This window comes from Lampris incognitus, chromosome 3, assembly GCF_029633865.1.
Source record: "Lampris incognitus isolate fLamInc1 chromosome 3, fLamInc1.hap2, whole genome shotgun sequence".
In the NCBI taxonomy this organism is placed as follows: Eukaryota; Metazoa; Chordata; class Actinopteri; order Lampriformes; family Lampridae; genus Lampris; species Lampris incognitus.
In genome coordinates, this window is record NC_079213.1 from 35,927,160 (window position 1) to 35,949,842 (window position 22,683).

The 22,683-nt window shown below is 47.5% G+C and overlaps 1 protein-coding gene across 1 annotated transcript in view; it reads left to right on the forward strand.

Moving 5' to 3' along the window:
- ptpro (protein tyrosine phosphatase receptor type O) overlaps positions 1 to 22,683 on the forward strand; it is a 213,054-nt gene that overhangs the window by 120,124 nt on the left and 70,247 nt on the right. The gene's annotated exons all lie outside the window — the stretch shown is intronic.

Genomic DNA, 22,683 nt, shown 5'->3' on the forward strand with positions numbered 1-22,683 from the left:
GTGTGTCATGCATAAATGAGTGTTGATGGTCAGCATCACGGTCAGCGTACAAGCACTCCGCATAGAAAAGCAGCGCCCATAACGTTAGGCCTGGCACCACCGTGTGTGTGTGTGTGTGTGTGTGTGTGTGTGAGAGAGAGAGAGAGAGAGAGAGAGAGAGAGAGAGAGAGAGAGAGAGAGAGAGAGAGAGAGAGAGAGAGAGAGAGAGAGAGAGAGAGAGAGAGAGAGAGAGAGAGAGAGAGAGAGAGGGAGAGAGAGAGAGAGTATTTGTCCCTCAGCAGCAACTAATCTCGCATTCTAGTCATTTATCAATGTTTTACTTAAGCGTCTAGGCTATACACAGTCATAACATCAATCCTGGCAAAGCTCGACCCCCCCCTCCCTCTTTTTTCTCAGCCCCCCCCCCCCCGCTCAAAATACATCCCCGCGGCTATGGCGATGGCCGCCAGAGAGTATATCTTGTTTTTTGCCGTCTGTGAGCGATGTATTCCACTCTCGGGGGGAGATGGCACGAAACAGCCCTTCTTTGTATCCCTCACAGGGGGATTGTGGGTTAACAAACATACAAAGATCCTGGGGGTGAAATCTGAAACTTCTCCCATCGGTGCCTAGTTTCAGAAAGCAAGTGAGACATTGTTTAGTGTTTTCTGAATTAGACGCAGCCTGAGGAATGCACATGACTCACATGTTGAAATGCAACACCCCCCCATGATGTAGAAGCGTCCTTTTGATAGTAACAAGAATCACAAAACTTCTCTGAATTAAATATTGCCCTGAAAATATCATAGTATAACAGCAAATTAGAGTATAAACTTTTATTTCTATGAAATGTAATATAATCCTGGCCCTGTGATGGCCTGGCGGCCTGTCCAGGGTGTCTCCCCGCCTGCCACCCAATCAGTGACTGCTGGGATAGGCTCCAGCATCCCCGCCACCCTGAGACCAGGATAAGTGGTTTGGATAATGGATGAATGAATGAATATGATCCTTCTAAGAGATCATGTAGTCGTTGCCTACCAACACGGGTATCGCCGGTTCAAATCCCCGTGTTGCCTCCGGCTTGGTCGGGCGTCCCTACAGACACAATTGGACGTGTCTGTGGGTGGGAAGCCGGATGTGGGTATGTGTCCTGGTCACTGCATTAGCTCCTCCTCTGGTCGGTCGGGGCGCCTGTTTGGGGGGAGTGGGAAGCAAAATCTGTACCAGGTCATTCATTTTCATTGCCTCTCTCTCGTCACCATGGCAACAGAGATGAAAGAAGTGACACATTCTGGTTAGGGGAAGATGCTCATTATGTTTCTGAGCTTCCTGTCAGCTGATGTCTTGGAGCAGGGATTACCATCAGTACCATAAAGAGGGTGTGAGAGAGAGGGAGAGAGTGGAGTGAAGCCGCCCTTCAAGGCAACAAATAGTGCATGCTAATGTTAATCCCTTTTCCTTGCCTGTTTTTACAGGTTAGCTGTGGCCTTTGCTGCACTTGGTCTCTCTGTTTAGTGAAGAAGGGCAGCTTTACTCTGTTACATCTTAGCGCATGCTGACAAACTGAAATAAAATGTTGTTTCACACAACATCTTGTAATGCTCCTCACTAGACATCTCTGGAAAAACGGTGGGTCAGAGTTACTTTTTTTTATTTATTTTTATTTTTATTTTTTTCACCCTTTTCTCCCCAATTGTACTTGGCCAATTACCCCACTCTTCTGAGCTGTCCTGGTCGCTGCTCCACCCCCTCTGCTGATCCGGGGAGGGCTGCAGACTACCACGTGCCTCCTCCGATACATGTGGAGTCGCCAGCCGCTTCTTTTCAACTGACAGTGAGGAGTTTCACCAGGGAAATATTGGGAAATGGCGGATGAATGGCGAGCACACTTCTTTGCCTTTTAAAATGCTGCACCTGCCGATCTGGTTTAATCTCGATGCTGTGGTGTTTGGAGAGGCCAAGGCCTGAGCCATGGATTTAGTGGAAGGAAAGAGAGAGAAATTACATGAGGCACTGGGAAAGGTGTGATAGAGCACTGGTGTCTTGAGCAAGCTTTGGTGAAGGGGAGGGGGTAATTGATTGACTGGCTGAGTGGCTCAGCTTTATGGCGAGATAATCACCACCAAGCCTGCACATTAAACGTTGTATTTCGATTCAACGCTCCAGTGAACCCACCCAGTAAGAGATTAACCAGGGTTCCCTGTGTTGAAGTCAGGGACATGTAAATATGCCTGGTCATATGAATTATAATTGTTGGTCTTATTTGCAGATTGAATATGGCTGTTCATTGCTGTCCTCCCTCACCAGAGTCTTGGGATAAACTGTATATTGCAGCTGCTTATTATCACTAGTTTTGAAGCTTTTCTAGAATCTCTTTTTAGGATTAGAGTGCCTCTGTCCACTGTATCAAGCAACAAATGCCAGGCATGTTGTAAAAGCAGTAGTTTTGCTAATCAGTTGATGCTAGCTCTTGTTGGGTACTCACAAATAAACAGAGAATTTCATGGTTGAATCTGCATTAACTTTAATTCCGTAGACTCGACCGTTAGATAATCCAACGGAAGCGCTCAAGATTTTGACCCAGATTCCTAAACGGAGTATCTGTGTCGTGGTAGCATGTAGGTTGCAGGGTCCTCCCATTAAGTGAACTGCCTTAAGTGATACTCCTTCAAGAACAAGAGATTGGCCAAGAGGATTAAAGGCTGACATGGAATTTATTACACAGATTGCTTTGGTTCGCATGCAACAGACACTTGGTTCATTATCACTTGACCCCTCTTTTGGGATTTTTGTCCAGACTTTGGAGTTGGCTGACATTGGCATGATAAACCAAACGCATCCAGTCAGGGCTGGTCACATAAAAGCTAACAGGCAGGATACAAATAGTCAAATAGTCATCTCATCACACTATACAACTCATCAAACCCTTAAAGTGGACGTGCAATACAAGATCAACAAAGCTCAACAAAGTCCAGTTTTTGTCATGAAATTGCTGACTGGGGTATGCAGGACAGATTCATGAATTAATGTTGACTGCCATCAGCAGTGCAGGCTTTTGGCAGATACCACAGCTGACCTAAACATTGATGGCAACCACTATTGCTATACTGTGACAAATAGTTTGAAGTGGCAAGGCATGTATGTATTACAGGCAGACAGTATTACTGCAGTATAATACGTAGTATAGTAACTAATAAAGGGTTTATGGATGATCTATTTCCAGAGGTGCACATAAGTGGTGCGCAGGTGCGCATGCGCTCTTAAAATATTCAACGAGCACCAGATTCAAGTGTTTTACCGCGCATTTGCGTACCAAACATTTTGCAGTGCAGAGTATGAGCCACTGCTTTTAGCCAATGCTATAGTATGAGCCACTAATTTCTCCAAAATGTCAAAGAAGCAAGCGACATTGAGTAATTTCTTTGGTCTTCCTACACCTCCACCAAAGAAACGCCATACTGAACTAGAACCAAAGTCAAAGCGTAAGTTTTCAGAGAAATGGCTGCAGGACATCGGCTGGCTTCAAACAGATGACGCCCGCACTGAGATGTGGTGTAAACTATGTCGGGAAAATCCCACATTAGCGGACAGAAACTGCCACTTTTATATGGGGACGAAAAACTTCAGCCATCCAGCTTTTGATAAGCATGCAAACAGCAGAGAACACCAGAAAGTAGCAGAAGCTATTGCTAACAGGCGCAGCCAGGACCAGAGACCCAGCGGCCCGCTCGACACGTGGCAAGACAGACTGACGGAAGAACAACATCAGGCACTGACAAACATGTTCTTGTTGGCCTTTCACAAAGCGAAACATGCACGTCCTATGCGTTCATACGAGGAGGATATTCCACTTCTCAAGAAGTTAGGAGTCAACGTCGGGACTGCTTATCATTCGCGAGAAGGGGGATCCCGCATCACGGAGAGCATCGCTCAGACAATAAGTTCAGAGTTAAGTGAAAAACTGAAAGCAGCTGAATTTTGGGGTGTGCTTTTCGATGGATCCGAAGATATAACAAAAACGGAGCAGGAAATTGTGTACATTGTTTCTGTGTCCCGCAACGGAGAATATAGCTCAGACTTCCTTGGATTAATTAATCTGGGGGCCAACCGAACAGCACAGGACATAGTGGTTGGACTTGTGCAACTGTTCAATGATTGTGGTTTAGCAGAGTGGAAGACAAAGTTGGTGTCGGTATGCAGTGATGGAGCAGCTGTCAACGTTGGAGTTTACAACGGGGTTCATCCCAAATTACGTCAGATGGTGGATATCGGGGATTCCCTTGTGCATATCCTGTGCACCACCCACACACTGGAGAACTGTGCTAAATCAGCTGATCGTGCGGTCCCATACTGTGAGTCATTTAATAAATCTATCATCACTTTGCTAAGCTTTTACTTAAAGAAAGGGGGTGCAAAACGATTTGCAAACTTCAAAAGATATGTGAGGAGAAAGACATTGATTTTGTCAAACTAGGTAAGTTCCACAACATCAGATGGTCTGCATGGAGACAAGAGACTCTGTTTAAAATATGGAGAATGTTACCAGCCATTCAGATCCAAGTGGCAACAAGTGATGACAGTAGCCTAAAACATCTCAGCACAGAGCGTTTTCGTTGTTTCCTAGCCAACATGCTTGATGTTGGGAACATTTTACAGTTCACCTCCCTCAGGTTCCAGAAAGACAATCTGACTATTGGTGAATGCAAAGATGAGCTCATGGTTGCTATTGGACAGTTGATGCTACTGATGGGCAGTGAGGGCAAGTACAGGGAGGAGACTGTGGCACATGCTGAAGCTGACAGGGATAAGATTGATGTGTTGAGAGCTTTAATTCATGAATTTGAAAGCAGATATGAATCCCTCAAGTCATGCGATCACTTTTTGATTTTTGATCCTACAACTTGGCCTAATGAAATGAAAGACCTCCACGGGTTTGGCTACAGAACACTTAGTAACATCCTTGAGAAATATGACGCCAGCATGCATGTTGACAAAGATTCAACTTTAAGAGAGTGGATGCGTTTAAAGCAAGCTGGAAAACGTTTGGCAGCCTCCTCTGTGCATGATCTAGTCTATGTAGTGAACACCAGCAACCCAGGCAGTTACTCCAACATTCAGAAAGTCCTTCTGCTGTCTCTTACACTGCCCTTGAGCAGTGCTGCATGTGAGAGGGGATTTTCACACCTGAATATAATAAAAAACAAGTACAGATCCTGCCTGTCAGCCTATCGCCTCTCATCTCTAATGCACATCCACTTATCTAAGTTCACAACAGAAACCTTTGACCCAAAGCCAGCAGTAGACTTGTGGATGCAAACAGCTAATCGTAGGCTGAAGCAGCGAGAAAGGAGCAGGCCTAGTACATCTGGTGTTTTTGAAATAGAGGAAGACAGTCTGGAGGGGAGTGATGAAGATGACGATGATGTCCTGTAGGATAACAGAACTTTCAGTGCTTTAAATAGCAGTATCTGTTGTGAGTTTGATTTGGTTTTCAGTGTTTGAAAAAGCAGTCATTTGTATATTTAGTTTTCAGTGCTTGAAGAGCAGTCATTTCATTTGAAAGTCACATGTATGGCACTTTAAAGAACAGACATTATGTTGTAACCTACTGCTTTTGTTCATTTTCAATTGAAATTAAAGTACATGCAATGTTATCCACGTATCCCTCATATTTTGTTCATTTTGTGAGGTGGGTGGGTCATGAAAAATGCATTTAAAAAAAGGTGAGCACCAAGCAAGAACCTCAGGTGCTCCTTTGAGAACCAGACCAAAAAAATTATGTGCACCCCTGTAATAGGTCCTATATCTACTTCTTCTCTCAGCTGCTCCCGTTAGGGGGCGCCACAGTGGATCATCCGTTTCCATCTCTACCTGTCCTCTGCATCTTCCTCTGTCATGCCAGCCACCTGCATGTCCTCCCTCACCACATCCATAAACCTCCTCTTTGGCCTTCCTCTTTTCCTCTTCCCTGGCAACTCCATATTCAGCATCCTTCTCCCAATATACCCAGCATCTCTCCTCCACACATGTCCAAACCATCTCAATCTTGTCTCTCTTGCTCCAAACCATCCAACCTGAGCTGTCCCTCTGATATACTCATTGCTAATCCTGTCCTTCATCACTCCCAACGAAAATCTTAGCATCTTCAACTATGCCACCTCCAGCTCCACCTCCTGTCTTTTCATCAGTGCCACTGTCTCCAAACCATATAACATAGCTGGTCTCACTACCATCTTCTAAACATTCTCTTTAACTCTTGCAGGTACCCTTCTGTCACAAATCACTCCTGACACTCTTCTCCACCCACTCCACCCTGCCTGCACTCTCTTCTTCACCTCTCTTCCGCACTCCCCATTACTTTAGAGTTGACCCCAAGTATTGAAACTCATCCACCTTCACTACCTTTACTCCTTGCATCCTCACCATTCCACTGTCCTCCCTCTCATTCACGTCTTGCTGCTACTGACTTTCATTCCTCTTCTCTCCAGTGCATACCTCCACCTCTCCAGGCTCTCCTCAACCTGCACCCTACTCTCACTACAGATCGCAGTGTCATCTGCAAACATCATAGTCCACAGAGACTCCTGCCTGATCTCGTCTGTCAACCTGTCCATCACCATTGCAAACAAGAAAGGGCTCAGAGCTGATCCTTGATGTAATCCCACCTCCACCTTGAACCCATCTGTCATTCCAATTACACACCTCACCACTGTCATACTGCCCTCATACATATCTTGCACCAGTCCTACATACTTCTCTGCAACTCCCGACTTCCTCATACAATACCATACCTCCTCTCTCGGCACCCTGTCATATGTCCTTGAATGTTCTCATTCATCCAGGTCATGGTTATCCTGAGGAAGCCTCTTGGATGAGAGGCGAAACGTCTTCACGGATATATACCAAGTCCAGTTGCACTTGATTCAACTCCTTTGGATCACCCTGTCACATGCTTTCTTTAAATCCACAAAGACACAATTTACCTCCTTCTGACCTTCTCTATACTTCTCCATCAACATTCTCAAAGCAAACATCACATCTGTGGTGCTCTTTCATGGCATGAAACCATACTGCTGTTTGCTGTTAAATACTTGTTATGTCTGCACACATCGACAGTGCTGCATTTGATTTGGTGCTGTTCTGTTATGCTGGGATCGATTGGTGATGCCTGCGGACTCTGGGTTGTTTGATCGGGTCTGCCTGTGATGCTGTGTCAGTCTAAATAAAGAATGCAACGTAGCAGTTTGTCAAGCGACATAAATACAATATTGGCAACGAGGATGGCTGATATCTCTCTCCCACCACCTGCCCCCTTCCTGGCATTACCTGGCGAGCCTCCGGTACCATGGACTCGCTGGCTACATAGTTTTGAAAATTACATCATTGCCTCAGGGCTCGACGACGTGAGCCAGGCTAGGAAGACGGCTCTGTTGCTACACTGCTTGGGAGCAGAGGGTCATCGTGTGCTCGGGACTCTGGGGAACGTCACAAGCTTTGACGAAGCTGTGGGACTTATGAGCACCCATTTCGCTGCTCCACAGAGTGGCCTCCTTCGGCGATTTATATTCCGTCAGCGACACCAACTGCCTGGTGAGTCTGTGCAGCAGTATGTAGCTAATTTGCGAGGGCTAGCTAGCTCATGCAAGTTTGGCGCGCTTCAGGACGAGATGGTTCGCGACCAGCTAATCAAACACACCACCAACGCAAAGGTGCATGAGACTCTCCTGCTGGAAAAAGACGATCTGCTGCTGTCCAGAGCAATTACCATCGCACTACAGGTTGAGGGAGCAGCTGAGTGTGCTGCTATGCTAAATACACAGCAAGTGGCCACCTCCAGTCAAGCTGCCAACGACTCCTCCCTTTACTCACGGCTGCCCCTCGGGACGCAACCCAGCCAGAGCGAGGCGGGCGCCGACTCCACTGGGGACGTCCTGCAACTGCAACGACGGCGTTCTCGGCCCCGCCCTCAACAGTCCTGTGGTAACTGTGGATCTCGGTCTCATGTTTCAAGGGCTCAGAACTGCCCTGCCCGTGGCCAGCCATGCCGTAGCTGCGGTAAGCAAAATCACTTTGCCAACGTCTGTCGATCTTCCCCGGCTGGGTCAGAGGGCCACACCCCCCAGTCTTCAACCGCCGTCATTCACAAGGTGAGCTCTGGGCCAGTGTCATTCAAATCATGCACAGTCAACATTAATGATGTATGCATCCCCCTGCTGTTGGACACCGGTGCAGGTGTGTCTCTCCTGAATGTTGATACCTACAGTCAATTTTTCGGTTCACTGCCACTGTCCGCACCCTCAGCTGTCCTCTGTGGGTATGGTGACTCCAAAATCGATCTGGTTGGCTCTCTCCAAGTGACTGTCCGCTATGGAACCAAGCTGGTGCCCAATGCAGTTTTTCATGTGGCACGCCGTGGGGCCAACCTGATGGGCCTGGACCTGTTCTCCGCTCTGGGGTTCTCCCTCTTAGACATAAGGGGGGCAGCAATCCTGACTGTTGCCACACCTTGGCAGCAGAAGTGGCCATCGCTGTTTATGGGGCTGGGCTGCCTCTCCGCCTTCGCCCATCAACCTCTCCTCAACCCTGCTGTGAAATCTGTCATCCAACCACTGCGCCGCATCCCGTTGGCTCTCCGTGATGGGGTCTCTGCCGAGCTGCAACAACTGCTGGAAGCTGGCATCATTGAACCGGTGGACGCGTCACCTTGGGTCTCAAGCTCGTGGTGGCTAAGAAGAAGTCAGGGGGCCTGCGTGTCTGCGTCGATCTACGTGTAGTAAATAAAGCAGTGGTCCCTGATAAGTATCCACTGCCCACCTCAGAAGAACTCACTGCTCAGTTCTATGGCTCTGAGGTGTTCTCCAAGCTCGACCTCAGACAGGGGTACTTACAGGTGCCCCTCCACCCCAGCAGCCGAAACCTCACAGCCTTTGTGACACATGCAGGAGTGTTTCGCTACACCAGGATGCCTTTCGGTCTCAGCTCCGCCCCTAGCTGCTTCCAGAAAATCATGGTCTCCCTGCTGGCTGGCATACTGGGCGTGGCCATTTATCTGGATGATATAGTGGTACACGGGCCCACCAGTGAAATCCACGACAAGCGCCTCAACATGGTCTTCGCAGCCCTGTCCAAGCACAAGCTAACTCTCAATGCTGAGAAATGTGTCCTCTCTGTGCGAGCCATCGAGTTCGTGGGGTTCCGGCTGTCAGCGAGCGGTGTAACTCCACTACAATCCAACGTGGACGCCATTCAGGCCATCCCTGAGCCCAGCTCGGCCACCCAGGTCGCCTCCTTCCTGGGTATGACAAGTTACTACCTGAGGTTTCTTCCCCAGTACTCTGCGACCACAGCCCCCTGCGCCAGCTGCTGCGTAAGGACGAGCCATGGGTGTGGTCAAAGGCATGCAGTGACGCTGTGCGTGATCTCAAGACTCAACTGACTTCACCACCAGTGTTGGCTCACTTCGACATCTCCAGCTCCACCTTTTTGACCTGTGACGCATCAGCCACAGCGATAGGGGCTGTGCTGTCTCAAACCCAGAACGGTGTGGAGAAGCCCATCGCCCTCGCCTCCCGTGCCCTCAACCTGACCGAGCAGCGGTACTCCGTGGGTGAGCGTGAGGTGTTAGCCTGTATCTGGGCTTGTGAAAGGTGGCACCTCTACCTCTATGGCCACTCCTTCACCCTCAGGACAGATCACCAGGCCCTGACAGCGCTGCTGTCCACATCTGGGACAGGCCACAAACCCCTGAGGTTGCACCGCTGGTCTGACCGCCTCCGCCAGTACAACTTCAGCCTGTAGTTCACCCCAGGCAGAGACAATGTTGTCGCCGACCTGCTCTCTCGCTCTGTCTTCACCCCAGCTCCACAGACGGACACTGACTGTGGAAAAGGACATTGTCCAAATGCTACACACACCCCTTCAGGCCACTGTCTCTCTGCAGAAGCTGAGGGCAGCCTCCGAACAGGACCCTGTCCTCTCCCAGCTCCGCACCTACATCCAGAACGGCTGGCCTCACAAGGTCCCAGAGGAGCTGGCTGCGTTCGCCCGAGTCAGACAGGAGCTCTCCTGCTGGAACGACACCTGCGTGGCACGTAGGTTTTGCACAGTGGTCCCAGCTGCTCTCCGTGCACGTGTTTTGAATATGGCGCATGAAGGCCACCTGGGCATTGTGAAACTGAAACAGCGCTGCCGAGACCTGGTGTGGTGGCCGGGGATAGACAGAGATATTGAGGCTCTGGTGAAGGACTGTTCTGCCTGCCTTGTGAGTGGCAAGACTGGCCACCAGGCTCCCCCACCCCTGCAACCTCTCGCCTGGCCCTCTCAGCCCTGGGAACACCTGCAGTTGGACATTTGTGGTGAGATCCCTGAAGTTCCCCACCGCCAACGCTTCATGGTGGTCGCCTACGATCTACACTCAAAATGGCCTGAACTCACCACTGTGACCTCACAGATCATCATCGACTTCCTGGACTCTCTTTTCTCTCGCTGGGGCCTCCCAAAGACCATCACCACTGACAACGGCCCTCAACTGGTCTCTGCTGAGTTCACTGCTTATCTCGAAAGCAAGGGCATCCGTCATATACGCACTGCGTAGTACCACCCCCAGGCCAATGGCGGCGTTGAACGTTTTCACCAGTCACTGAAGAACGGCCTCAGAGCACACATGGCCCAAGGGTGCTCTTTCACGCAGGCCATCCGTCACACTCTGCTGCACTATCGGGCCACACAGCACTCGACCACAGGCGTCTCCCCAGCCTCTCTCATGCTAGGCCGGGAACTGTGCATGCCCCTTGACAGGCTCCGCCCCTCCACACCCCAGGCACCTCCCTCTGGGGTCAGAGCCTCAGTCACTCGTCAGCAGACGCGGATGAAGCAACGGTTTGACCAGTCAAAACGAACCAGGGTGCCAGACATCAATGTGTCAGACTGGGTCAGGGTCCGCAGGCCCCACAAGGACAATAAAATGGCTTCATACTGGTCCTCTCCTCTCCAAGCCACCCGTCAGCTGGGCCCAGCCACTTACCTCCTCAGCGATGGCACTCGGTGGCACTCCAGTCGTCTACGGAAGGTGTCAGCTCTGCCACACACAGCTGGTGACACAACCTTAGCCATTCCCTCAGCATGGCGAGACGCCCCGGGGCTTCATGCAGCTCCTACACGGGCCCCAGACATTCCTGGGCCTCACCTTCCCCTGCCTTCTCCCTCCCAACCTCGGCCTGCCCAGCCTCAGGCCGCCCCGCGACCTGTTCGCACACGTTTACGCCCTGGCCACCTAGAGGACTTTGTGTCAACCTTTCATGTTTGAAATCCTGCCGGGGGGGCGGGGGGGAATGTTATGTCTGCACACATCGACAGTGCTGCATTTGATTTGGTGCTGTTCTATTGTGCTGGGATCGATTGGTGATGCCTGCGGGCTCTGGGTTGTTTGATCGGGTCTGCCTGTGATGCTGTGTCAGTCTAAATAAAGAATGCAACGTAGCGGTTGTGTCGAGCGACAGCGCTGTGTCCTGACGTGATTTCTAAATACAATAATACTGTTAAAGGATTTTTTTTTCTTTTAAATAGTTGTTCCTTATCCGATGCGAGGGTCTAAGGACAGGATGTCGTCTTGCTGTCAAGCCCCTTGAGGCAAATTTGTAATTTGTGTTGTTGGGCTATACAAATAAAATTGACTTGGCTTGACTTGCTGCTCATCACCTCTCCTCTTAACCTAGCTTCTATTACTCTTTCCCATATCTTCATGCTGTGGCTGATCAACTTTATACCTCTGTAGTTGCTACAGTTCTGCACACCACCCTTGTTCTTGAAAATCGGTACCAGTCTGCTTCTTCTCCACTCCTCAGAAATCCTCTCACTTTCCAAGATTGTGTTAAACAATCAAGTTAAAAACTCCATTGCCCAGGGTACCCCGTTGGCTCACCCAGTGGGAGCGCATGCCACATATAGGGCTGAACCCTTACCGCAGTGGCCTGGGTTCAAATCCAGCCCTTTGCTGCATGTCATCCCCTCTCCCTTGCCTTTTCTGTCTCTCTCTACTATTCTATCAAAAACGAAAAAGGCGGAAAATGGCAAAAAAAAAAAACTCCACTGCCATCTCTCCTAAACAACTGCCCTAACACTTCATCCTCTTCATAGCTGCTCTCACTTCATCCTTGCTAATCCACCACACTCCCTGATTCACTATCCCCACATCATCCACCCTTCTTTCTATCTCATTTTCTTCATTCATCAGCCCCTCAAAGTACTCCTTCCACCTTCTCAGCACACTCTCCTCGCTTGTCAGCCCATTTCCATCTCTATCCTTCATCACTCTAACCTGCTGCACATCCTTCCCAGCTTGGTCCTTCTGTCTTGCCAATCGGTACAAGTCCTTTTCTCCTTCCTTAGTGTCTAACCTGTCATACAACTTACCATATGCCTTCACCACCTCTCTCTCCACCTTACACCGCATCTGCTTGTACTTCTGTCTACTTTCTTCATCTCTCTGACTATCCCACTTCTTCTTTGCCAACCTCTCCCTCTGTATACTTTCCTGTACTTCTTCATTCCACCATCCAGATGACACACCAAGTACCTTCCTAGCTGTCTCCCTCACCCTTTCTCCAGTCATCCAGCAACTCTTCACTACCACCCAGTGCCTGTCGTAGCTTCTCCCTAAACTCCACACAACAGTCTTCCTTCTTCAGATTTCACCATTTGATCCTTGGCTCTGCCTTCAGTCTCTTCCTCTTCTTGATCTCCAAAATCATCCTACAGACCATCAACCGATGCTGCCTAGTTACATTCTCCCCTGTCATCACCATGCAGTCTCCAATCGCTTTCAGATTGCACCTCCTGCATAAGATATAGTCCACCTGTGTGCACCTTCCTCCACTCTTGTACGTCACCCTGTGTTCCTCCCTCTTCTTGAAATATGTATTCACCACAGCCTTTTCCATCCTTTTCACAAAATCCACCACCATCTGTCCTTCCACATTCCTCTCCTTGACACCATACCTACCCATCACCTCCTCATCACCTCGGTTCCCTTCACCAACATGCCCACTTAAGTCCACTCTAGTCACCACTCTCTCCTGCTTGGGTACCCTCTCCACCACTTCATCCAACTCACTCCAGAATTCTTCTTTCTCTTCCATCTTACTCCCAAATATGCACTGACAACATTCATCATCACACCTTTGATTTCCAGCTCAGGCTTACCCCTACCTCATTTCTCCGCCCATCTGCACAATGGTAGAAGAGTTTGAACCCACCTCCGATGCTCCTGGCTTTACTCCCCTTCCTCCTGGTCTCTTGCACACACAGTATATCTACCTTCCTTTTCTCCATCATATCAGCCAGCTCTCTCCCTTTACCAGTCATAGTGCCAACATTCAAAGTTCCAACTATTACCTCCACACTCCTACCCTTCCTCCTCTCCCACTGCCTCTGGACATGCTGGCCCCCTCCTCTTCTCCTTTGCCGGACAGTAGCATAGTTTCCACCGGAACCTTGTTGGCCAACACCAATAATAGTAATAATAGTATAATTATGCCCTTCCTAATGCAACCCTCACCATTTAGCCAGGCTTGGGACCGGCACTAAGAATGTCTTGTGCATGCCCAGTGGCCGGGTTACGTCCTGTCTCTGCTGCAGAAACATAAAGAAGTGTGAATAATGCAGCCCAGTATCTTGTAGGTTTGGCAGTGGAAATATTGTAATGATTACCAGTTTTCTCATTCCTACTATGCTGTTTCAAAGCACCTAAGTGTTGTTGTTTTTTTTTTATCTGTCCATCTTTAAAAAAAATCTCTTCCTTGCGCTTTTACTTTAGCACTGGTTTTGTTCTTAGATGCTTGCTTAGAGAGAAGATGCACTTATGACCTTTGATGACTAGTAGTTCTCCTGATTTCCTACGTTAAATGCACTTATTGTAAGTCACTTTGGATAAAAGCGTCAGCTAAATGACTGTAATGTAATGTAATCTGGGTGAGAATAAATACACTGGGGTCATTGGTATATTAGTAATGTACTACATCTTTCATTCTGGCCTTGTAAGTAAAATGACTACTGAATTCTTACCCTATCAAAAACCCAGGCTTACCGTGGTTATATAAGAAGTCAGTTGACAGAATTGTTGGATGTAGTTATAGTATGGAGATGAAAAGATGATGATGCTAGCCATTGCTAGGATCTATAACAATGCACTCTAACAGGTGAGCAAGCCATTTTTAATCACATTCAGTGCTTTCAATGGATCTTCCCTAACCAGCTGTTTGACAGCAAACAGGACAAGTTTTGCTTGGTTGAGAAATTGATTGCTTTGACTCTCTTTGAGCAAAGTTTTGTTGGCTTGTTCCAATGGAAACATGCGGGAAACAAAGTTAATGCCCACTCTGCCAGATGTTTGCTTCCCATTTTTGTGAATGTCGACACTATCAGATCTTGTTTGGGCACTTTGATGAGTGAACTTGCCGTTCTTGTTTTGTGTTATTAACTGGTGTTGCTGCAGTAGCTACAAACAGCATGACAGCTTGTAGCACTAGCTAGCCGGCTAATAGGTACATGGGCTACATCTCCTATTTACCCTATGTCCTGCTGATCAAGTTCATATTCTGGCTTCGATTCAGGCCCATTTCTACACGGCTGAATGATTTCCATATTTCAAAAAATGCGAGCTAATTTTTCAAAATTTCTATGGCACTCTGGACGTGCCCACTGCTCAAACAGAGTTTTGGCACTTCCATGAAAACTGCGTGTGTAAACGTGTTTATTTTAATGAACTCTCACTGAAATGAAGCAAAAGTAGATGAATTGCCATCAGGAAGCATCACTGCATCAGTGTTTATGAGGGTTTGTCATGTTCTCAACCGCTATATCGGACCTTTAATGTGTTAACGCAGTATAGCTGGCATGTATGTTGTCCATGTTGCCCGTTAGTTTATTCGTAGTTACAGAAAAAATAAAGGTTTGTCCTCTGGAACCTCAGTAAATTGCATTGCGTATGTCCTTCCTGTTGAATTTATTTTCAAAGGCAGACTTCTTTTTCCTGTACTGACAACACTAAATTCCCATTTGGAATAGATTTTGAGAGAGAATTCATTTAACTCACCGAATTTAGTGAGTTAAAGGAATTCTCTTAAACTTGATTTATCAAGTTTAGACAGTTTAACAGCAGGCAGGGGGATGAGTTGTACACCTTCTTGTTTTTAAGGCATGCTTATTTCAACATTTTACCAATATTTTACTTTTAAGGTATGCTTATTTCTTGTTTGTGAATAGTCTTCCTTCTATGGTCCTTATTGGAAGTATAGATAAAATACTATTTTCTTTCCTGAGGTTATCATTTTACAGCGCATTAATGCTTTTGTAAGTAATATAGCAGTTTTAACCTCCTTTTTTTTTTTCCTTTTTCTCCCCAATTGTACTTGGCCAATTACTCCACTCCTCTGAGCTGCCCCGGTCACTGCTCCACCCCCTCTGCTGATCCAGGGAGGGCTGCGGTTTACCACATGCCTCCTCCCATACATGTGGAGTTGCCAGCCGCTTCTTTTCACCTGACAGTGAGAAGTTTCACCAGGGGGATGTCGCACGTGGGAGGATCACGCTATTCCTCCCAGTTCCCTCTCCCGAACAGGTACTCCGACTGACCAGAGGAGGCGCTCGTGCAGCGACCAGGACACATTCCCACATCCGGCTTCCCGCCCGCAGACACGGCCAGTTGTGTCTGGAGGGACGCCCGTCCAAGCTGGAAGTAATGCGGGGATTTGAACTGCGGGGATTTGAACTGGTTGGTAGGCAATGGAATAGATCACTATGCTACCCGGACTCCCCAGTTTTAACCTCGTTTAAATCAGTTAGAGTATCTGTATCAGATGATAGACCCTTCAAAAAAGATGCCAAATGGTCGATTGTGTGGTTATATTCATCTCAGTTGGAAATATAAATTGGTGTGTATGCAAGCTGTGGGAATAATGGGGAGTTTAATCCCAATATTCCCTGTTATTCCTTAAAAACAATATTCCTTAAGAACATGCCAGCCATTATTTGCATTTTGAGTAATCCCTTAGAGATTCGGTAATTCTTTGTATAACCGTGGGCCACTACACAATTCTTACACTTGCGTATCAGTCGCCAAGTGAATCAGAAACCAGTTTCTTGTCCCTGCTGCTACTGCTACCTCAGTGTTGCTGATGATATGGGTCTCCAGCCTAACTAGTAACTGACCAGCCGTAACACCCTATCTGCACAACTGCTAGATCCTCATTTGAGAGTAAATATTTAGCTGTGCACAGCCGTCCTAGTTAGCCCTCACCCGCATACACACCCACACCCACACATACACATACTGTAGATAACACATCCAGGACCAGTGTGACATAGACCCTGGAGACAGAGAGACAGACATCAGAAGGCTGGGGCCTATTGATTAAATTATGCTTATAAAGCAGAACTGAGTCGGTGAATGAGTGTGTGGCTTGGCAAGGAATCAGCAGGTTAGAAGATGGTCGATTACCATGGACATAAAGAGAAACCCCCCCCCTTTGTGCTTTTAGCAGATCAGCCAGAATGCTGAAGGGTTAGTCTGTGTTCTCTGACTCTGTCAATAAAGGAAGGGCTCCGTTTGAGCCTCCTGGGGTAAAATCAAAGTGGAGATTGCACTAATTTAAAATCTTAACACCAATCCTAATAATATCAGAAATAAAATAATATTATATGAGTGCAAGTCAATGTACATATGCCTTTAAAGAGCATTCCTGAGGAATGAACTGTATACAGTTGTGGTTATACCGGAGGGACTTATAAAACAATCTCACTGAAGTTTACACTTGATCAGTTCAGGAGGAGGAATTCACTTCGCAATGAGGAGTGCCACAGTTTGAATTAACTTTATTTAATTACCTTAAAAGTAGCTAAAAAGCAGAGCAAGGGGCATCCGGGTAGCGTAGTGGGCTATTCCATTGCCTACCAACACGGGGATCTCAGTTCGAATCCCACTGTTGCCTCTGGCAGGGTCGGGCGTCCCTACAGACACAATTGGCCATGTCTGTGGGTGGGAAGCCAGATGTGGGTATGTGTCCTGGTCGCTGCACTAGCCCCTCCTCTGGTCGGTCAGGGTGCCTGTTCGGGGGGGAGGGGGAACTGATAAAGTGCCCTCTATGGTGCCCTTTCAGTGGACAAAATGTGATAAAGTGCCCTTTAGGGTGCCCTTCCAGTGGACAAAACGTGATGAAGTGCCCTCTAGGGTACCCTTCCAGTGGACAAAAAGTGATCCAGTGCCCTCTAGGGTGCCCTTCTAGTTGACAAAACATGATGAAGTGCCCTCTAGGGTGCCCTTCCAGTGGACAAAACATGATCCAGTGCATTACCGAGTGTCCTTCCGGTGGAGAAAATGCAATATGAGTGCCATATAGGTTGCCGTCCTGGAAAATTAGTTGCCCTCCACACTCTCGTATGTGCGAGACAATGTGCCCTCATAGGATGCCTCTATATAGTTGAAAATGCCCCTGTTGATATGTTTTTTCTTAACCAGGGTTTGTTAACTGTTTCACCATATGCATCATGACTTTCTGCGTGCCGGTGCCCCACCGCATACAGCTGGTGCCCCACCGCATACAGCCGGTGCCCCACCGCATACAGCTGGTGCCCCTTTTTTTTCGTCAACCCTGCCTCTCAAACAGCCTGAGTCTGCCACAGGGCAAGCTGGTTGGTCACAGCAATGATATATACTGTGTGAAGGGAGGTGACACTCAGACCTTTTTTCATACCCTCAGCGTGCAGTAGGAGGTCAGGGTGCCAGCCCTCCCACCAGCTCAGTTAATGAGAGACTGCCTTATCTGGTTACAGCCAGATTACCTGAGCCTGGCCTGAACTACACCTTACCCCAGTGGCCTGAACTACACCTTACCCCAGTGGCCTGAACTACACCTTACCCCAGTGGACTGAACTACACCTTACCCCAGTGGCCTGAACTACACCTTACCCCAGTGGACTGAACTACACCTTACCCCAGTGAACTGAACTACACCTTACCCAGGTGAAAAGAAAATAGAAACGGTAAAACAGGGTGGCTACTGTGCGTGTTAGATTGACAACTCACCCAGGAGATAATCCAAGTTTTCATCTCGAGGCAGGTTCTGGATCAGAAGGAAACAGTTTGTCCTGTTTCAAGTCTTTCTATCTTCCGAAGCTGGTTTGAGGCTCAAGTAGGGGGAATTTCACTAAATGTTATGTTAACGAAGGAAATGCCTCAAAAGCTTAACGGTAAAATATGAAAGTTTATCTACTTTAACAAAGAGATGAATAGAAATAATACATCCATGTGTAAATATGCTCGTTAAAGTATTACTTTTCCCCCCCAAAAATTATATTACCCATCTATTTTTATTTATTTATTTATTGTTTAAACCTGTGCTGTCGGCAGCTTGGCGTGCAACAGCAGCTCCCACGTGGGAGCTGATGCCTGAGCAACAAATTGAATTTGGTAGTTCTGATGGATCCAGATCTAATTGGCTGAAGACACATCGTCCCACATGGGAGCTGCTGCTGTGTTTGAACCCAGACCACAGCTTAAACAGATTCTGTAGGACCGTGAAATTTTTCAAAGCATAAACATAAATGGATGATACATGTTTTTAACAGGAAAAGCAATACTTTAATTAGCATATTTACACAATTCCTATGGATGTGTTATCTTTATTTGTTTAAGTAGTTAATTTTATTTAATGCAACTTTAAAGGAAAGGGCTCTAACGCTGTTGGGAAAACCCATGCTACCGTAGCAGAAAGCCACTGGCTCGTGCATAAATAAGAGCAAGAAAAAGCTTCTACCATTTTCAGGTTTTAGATGAAAGCAAAAAAAAAAGTGATTAAAATATGTCAAGAGAAGTAATTTTAGGGGGCAGCAAGGTGACCTCTCTGTTTTGGCAGGGAGGCGACAGCAGTAGGAGGCCAGAGGACGAGGGAGGATGTCTTGCAGGGAGGTGGTGATGACCTTCATCCCTGGATGAGTTTGAGCTCTAGACTCTCAGTAGATGCAGCAGGGAGGACTCGAGAGTACTGCTGTGCTGAGCATTTCAAATGTGAACTTTTCCATGTGAAAGTAATCACCTGGACATGTGGCGTTGGCCGATCCGGCTCTAACTTACTTCACACTGGGAAATAAAGCTGCAGCAATGTTTCTGATAATTAGTTGAGACGTCACATCAGTTAGCTTAATCCTCAGGCACATAGCACCAAATAAATGTTATACATTATGATTGTCCAATCTACTACTACTACTACTACTGCTACTACTACCACTACTACTACTACCACCACTACTACTACTACTACTACTACTGCCACTACTACTACTACCACCACTACTACTACTACTGCCACTACTACTACTACTACTGCCGCTACTACTACTACCACCACTACTACTACTACTACTACTGCCACTACTACTACTACCACCACTACTACTACTACTACTACTTCCACTACTACTACTACCACCACTACTACTACTACTGCCACTACTACTACTACTACTAACACCACTACTGCTACTACCACTACTACTACCACCACTACTACTACTGCTACTACTACTACTACTACTACCACCACCACTACTACTACTACTACTGCCACTACTACCACCACTACTGCTACTACCACTACTACTACTACCACTACCACCACTACTACTACTACTGCTACTAGTACTACTACTACTACTTCTACTACTACCACTACTGCTATTTTCGGCTGCTCCCATTAGGGATCGCCTCAGTGGCTTGTCCGTTTCCATCTCTTCCTGTCCTCTGCATCTTCCTCTGTCACACCAGCCACCTGCATGTCCTCCCTCACCACATCCATAAACCTCCTCTTTGGCCTTCCTCTTCTCCTCTTCCCTGGCAGCTCCATATTCAGCATCCTTCTCCCAATATGCCCAGCATCTCTCCTCCACACATGTCCAAACCATCTCAATCTTGCCTCTCTTGCTTTGTCTGCAAACCGTCCAACCTGAGCTGTCCCTCTAATGTACTCGTTCCTAATCCTGTCCTCCTTCATCACTCCCAATGAAAATCTTAGCATCTTCAACTCTGCCACCTCCAGCTCCTCCTCCTGTCTTTTCATCAATGCCACTGTCTCCAAATCATATAACATAGCTGGTCTCACTACCATCTTGTAAACCTTCCCTTTAACTCTTGCTGGTACCCTTCTGTCACAAATCGCTCCTGACACTCTTCTCCACCCACTCCACCCTGCCTGCGCTCTCTTCTTCACCTCTCTCCTGCACTCTTCGTTACTTTGGACAGTTGACCCCAAGTATTTAAACTCACCCACCTTCATTCACCTCTACTCCTTGCATCCTCACCATTCCACTGTCCTCACTCTCATTCATGCATAGGTATTCAGTCCAGTAATACTAGCTAGATGCATATGGTATGGTAAGAACTAGTTTGCTGGCTGCTTAAAATGGAAGTATAAGTAGGTAGGTGTGTGGGTGGCGTTTCAGAGCAGTTTGCTCTAGGGATGTGCAGTGGCAGTTTCGACTCCCTATACTTACATTTCAGGGCTTTTGAAGAGGAATCAAAAGCAGCCCTCGCTGCTAAAAAGCATGCAGGCACACTTGCTTTGCTTTTAGGGAGATGACTGCATGCACAGATCTGTTCCCTTTCCTGTGATGTGATGAAGACTATCTGAAGTCTTATTTCAAATCCAGTCATAGTAAAACTACTTAGCCTCTATTGCATGTTGTTTAGCATCTAAATAATCACTTTAGTTTTCAAGCAGAACAGTGTTAAATAAACATTTCACTGGTGTGAAGTATTATAGTATAGTTGCCTAGTATGACTCTTGAAATTAATGTTAAGATGCACAATATAGCGGGGGACCAACTAATACCCGTAATGCCTTTACATTTACTGTGGGTTACTGTATTTCCATGTGGCATGCCTTAAGAGTTTCACCCCAGAAGCCCTCAGTGTTTGAAATCATGAATCATTTAGAGCTGTTAAACGTGGTGATTCAGACTCCCACACAGCCATAAAGATCATCTCCATTTCCCATCAATACCATTTAAGTGTGTAAACGGCCTCGCTGATGGTTTACTGAATGAGAGAGAAAGAGACAGAGAGAGATGGGGTGAGGGGATAAGAATGGTGACTTGTAGGGTGATAACTGCCGTCTCCATCTCCTGTGCTTCGGCTTACAATTGGGAGCCGTCTGACGGAAGGCAGCGTAGAATCGCCCCGAGCCAGATCCCAGATCCCAGCACAGCGTCCCTGACCAGCAGTGAGAGGAGACAGAAGCCTCTTTGTGGAGGCAGAAGCATCGAGTTTCCCCAGGGAAGGCAGAGAACACAGAACCCTGTGCAGAGGGGCCACTGGGGACACTGGTAGAATTTTCAAAGTTTCTCTCCAGAGAATAAAAACCATGACAGGGAGCGGAGGAGAAGTATAGAGTTCTGTGTTTTCCCTTTCCCCGTTTTTTATCAACCATCTCTGGAGGATTAAGAATGTGTGGGGAGCCTGTTTCTCTGAAGTGCTTCTCGACACAGCCTTAAGTGTACTGTTGGGAGGATGGGGGGGGGGGTTGCCCTAACCCACATTTTCAGAGTGTGTCTCCCCCCCGATGGCAGAGACACACTCTGATGAGATATAATGGAGCTCGTATTTTGTCGTTGATCCTGCAACTAGGGCTTGAGAGATGGTTCTAGAATACTCTGGCCATGCTGGAGGACATGTGGCATTGGAGAACCATGTCAGGTGGACCAGCTCTGACGTCCGGTACAGCAACAGTACATCTTATGCAAATAATGTTACTTTTTGGGGGGTGGGGGGTTTCCCCCTTTTTCTTCCGAATTGTACTTGGCCAATTATCCCACTCTTCCAAGCCATCCCAGTCTCTGCTCCACCCCCTTTACCAGTCCGGAGAGGGCTGCAGACTACCACATGCCTCCTCCGATACATGTGGAGTCGCCAGCCACTTCTTTTCACCTGACAGTGAGGAGTTTCACCAGGGGGATGTAGCGCGTGGGAGGATTACGCTATTCCCCTCAGTTCCCCCCCCCCACGCTATCCCTCCCAGTTCCCCCTCCCCGAACAGGTGCCTCGACCAACCAGAGGAGGCGCTAGTGCAGCGACCAGGACACATTCCCACATCCTGCTTCCCACCCACAGACACGGCAAATTGTGTCTGTAGGAATGCCTGACCAAGCAGGAGGTAACACGGGGATTCGAGCCAGCGATCCCCATGTTGATGGGCAACAGAATAGACTGCTACGCTACCTGGATGCCCCTAATAATCTGTTACTTTTTAATCCCCTTATTACATAAACGATGCACCATAACAAAAAAAGGCAAACCCTGTGGTTTTCTCTTGGCTGGAGACTATCAGAGAGCCCGACGTGCTTCAGTTTCGCTGAGCCTAAAGGCTGCGGGTCTGAGTGGCTGCATGAGAGAGGCAGATCAGCTGGCAGTGTTGCTGTGGGCTATGGAGGATGACCTCAGAAATGTTCCGGTTTTAGGTATCATCGGCCAGCTGCAAGCACATGACCAAGGATTTTCGGGTGGGACTAAAAACAATATAATTGGGAATTGTGCCAAACTTGGCTCATAAATGTTTACTTGCTACTTAGTGGAGAAATATAGAAATGACTGAGACCCGTAACTGGTGTGTTTTGACTTAAATCTTGCTTTTGACTTGATGGTATGAAAATTTGAGATGA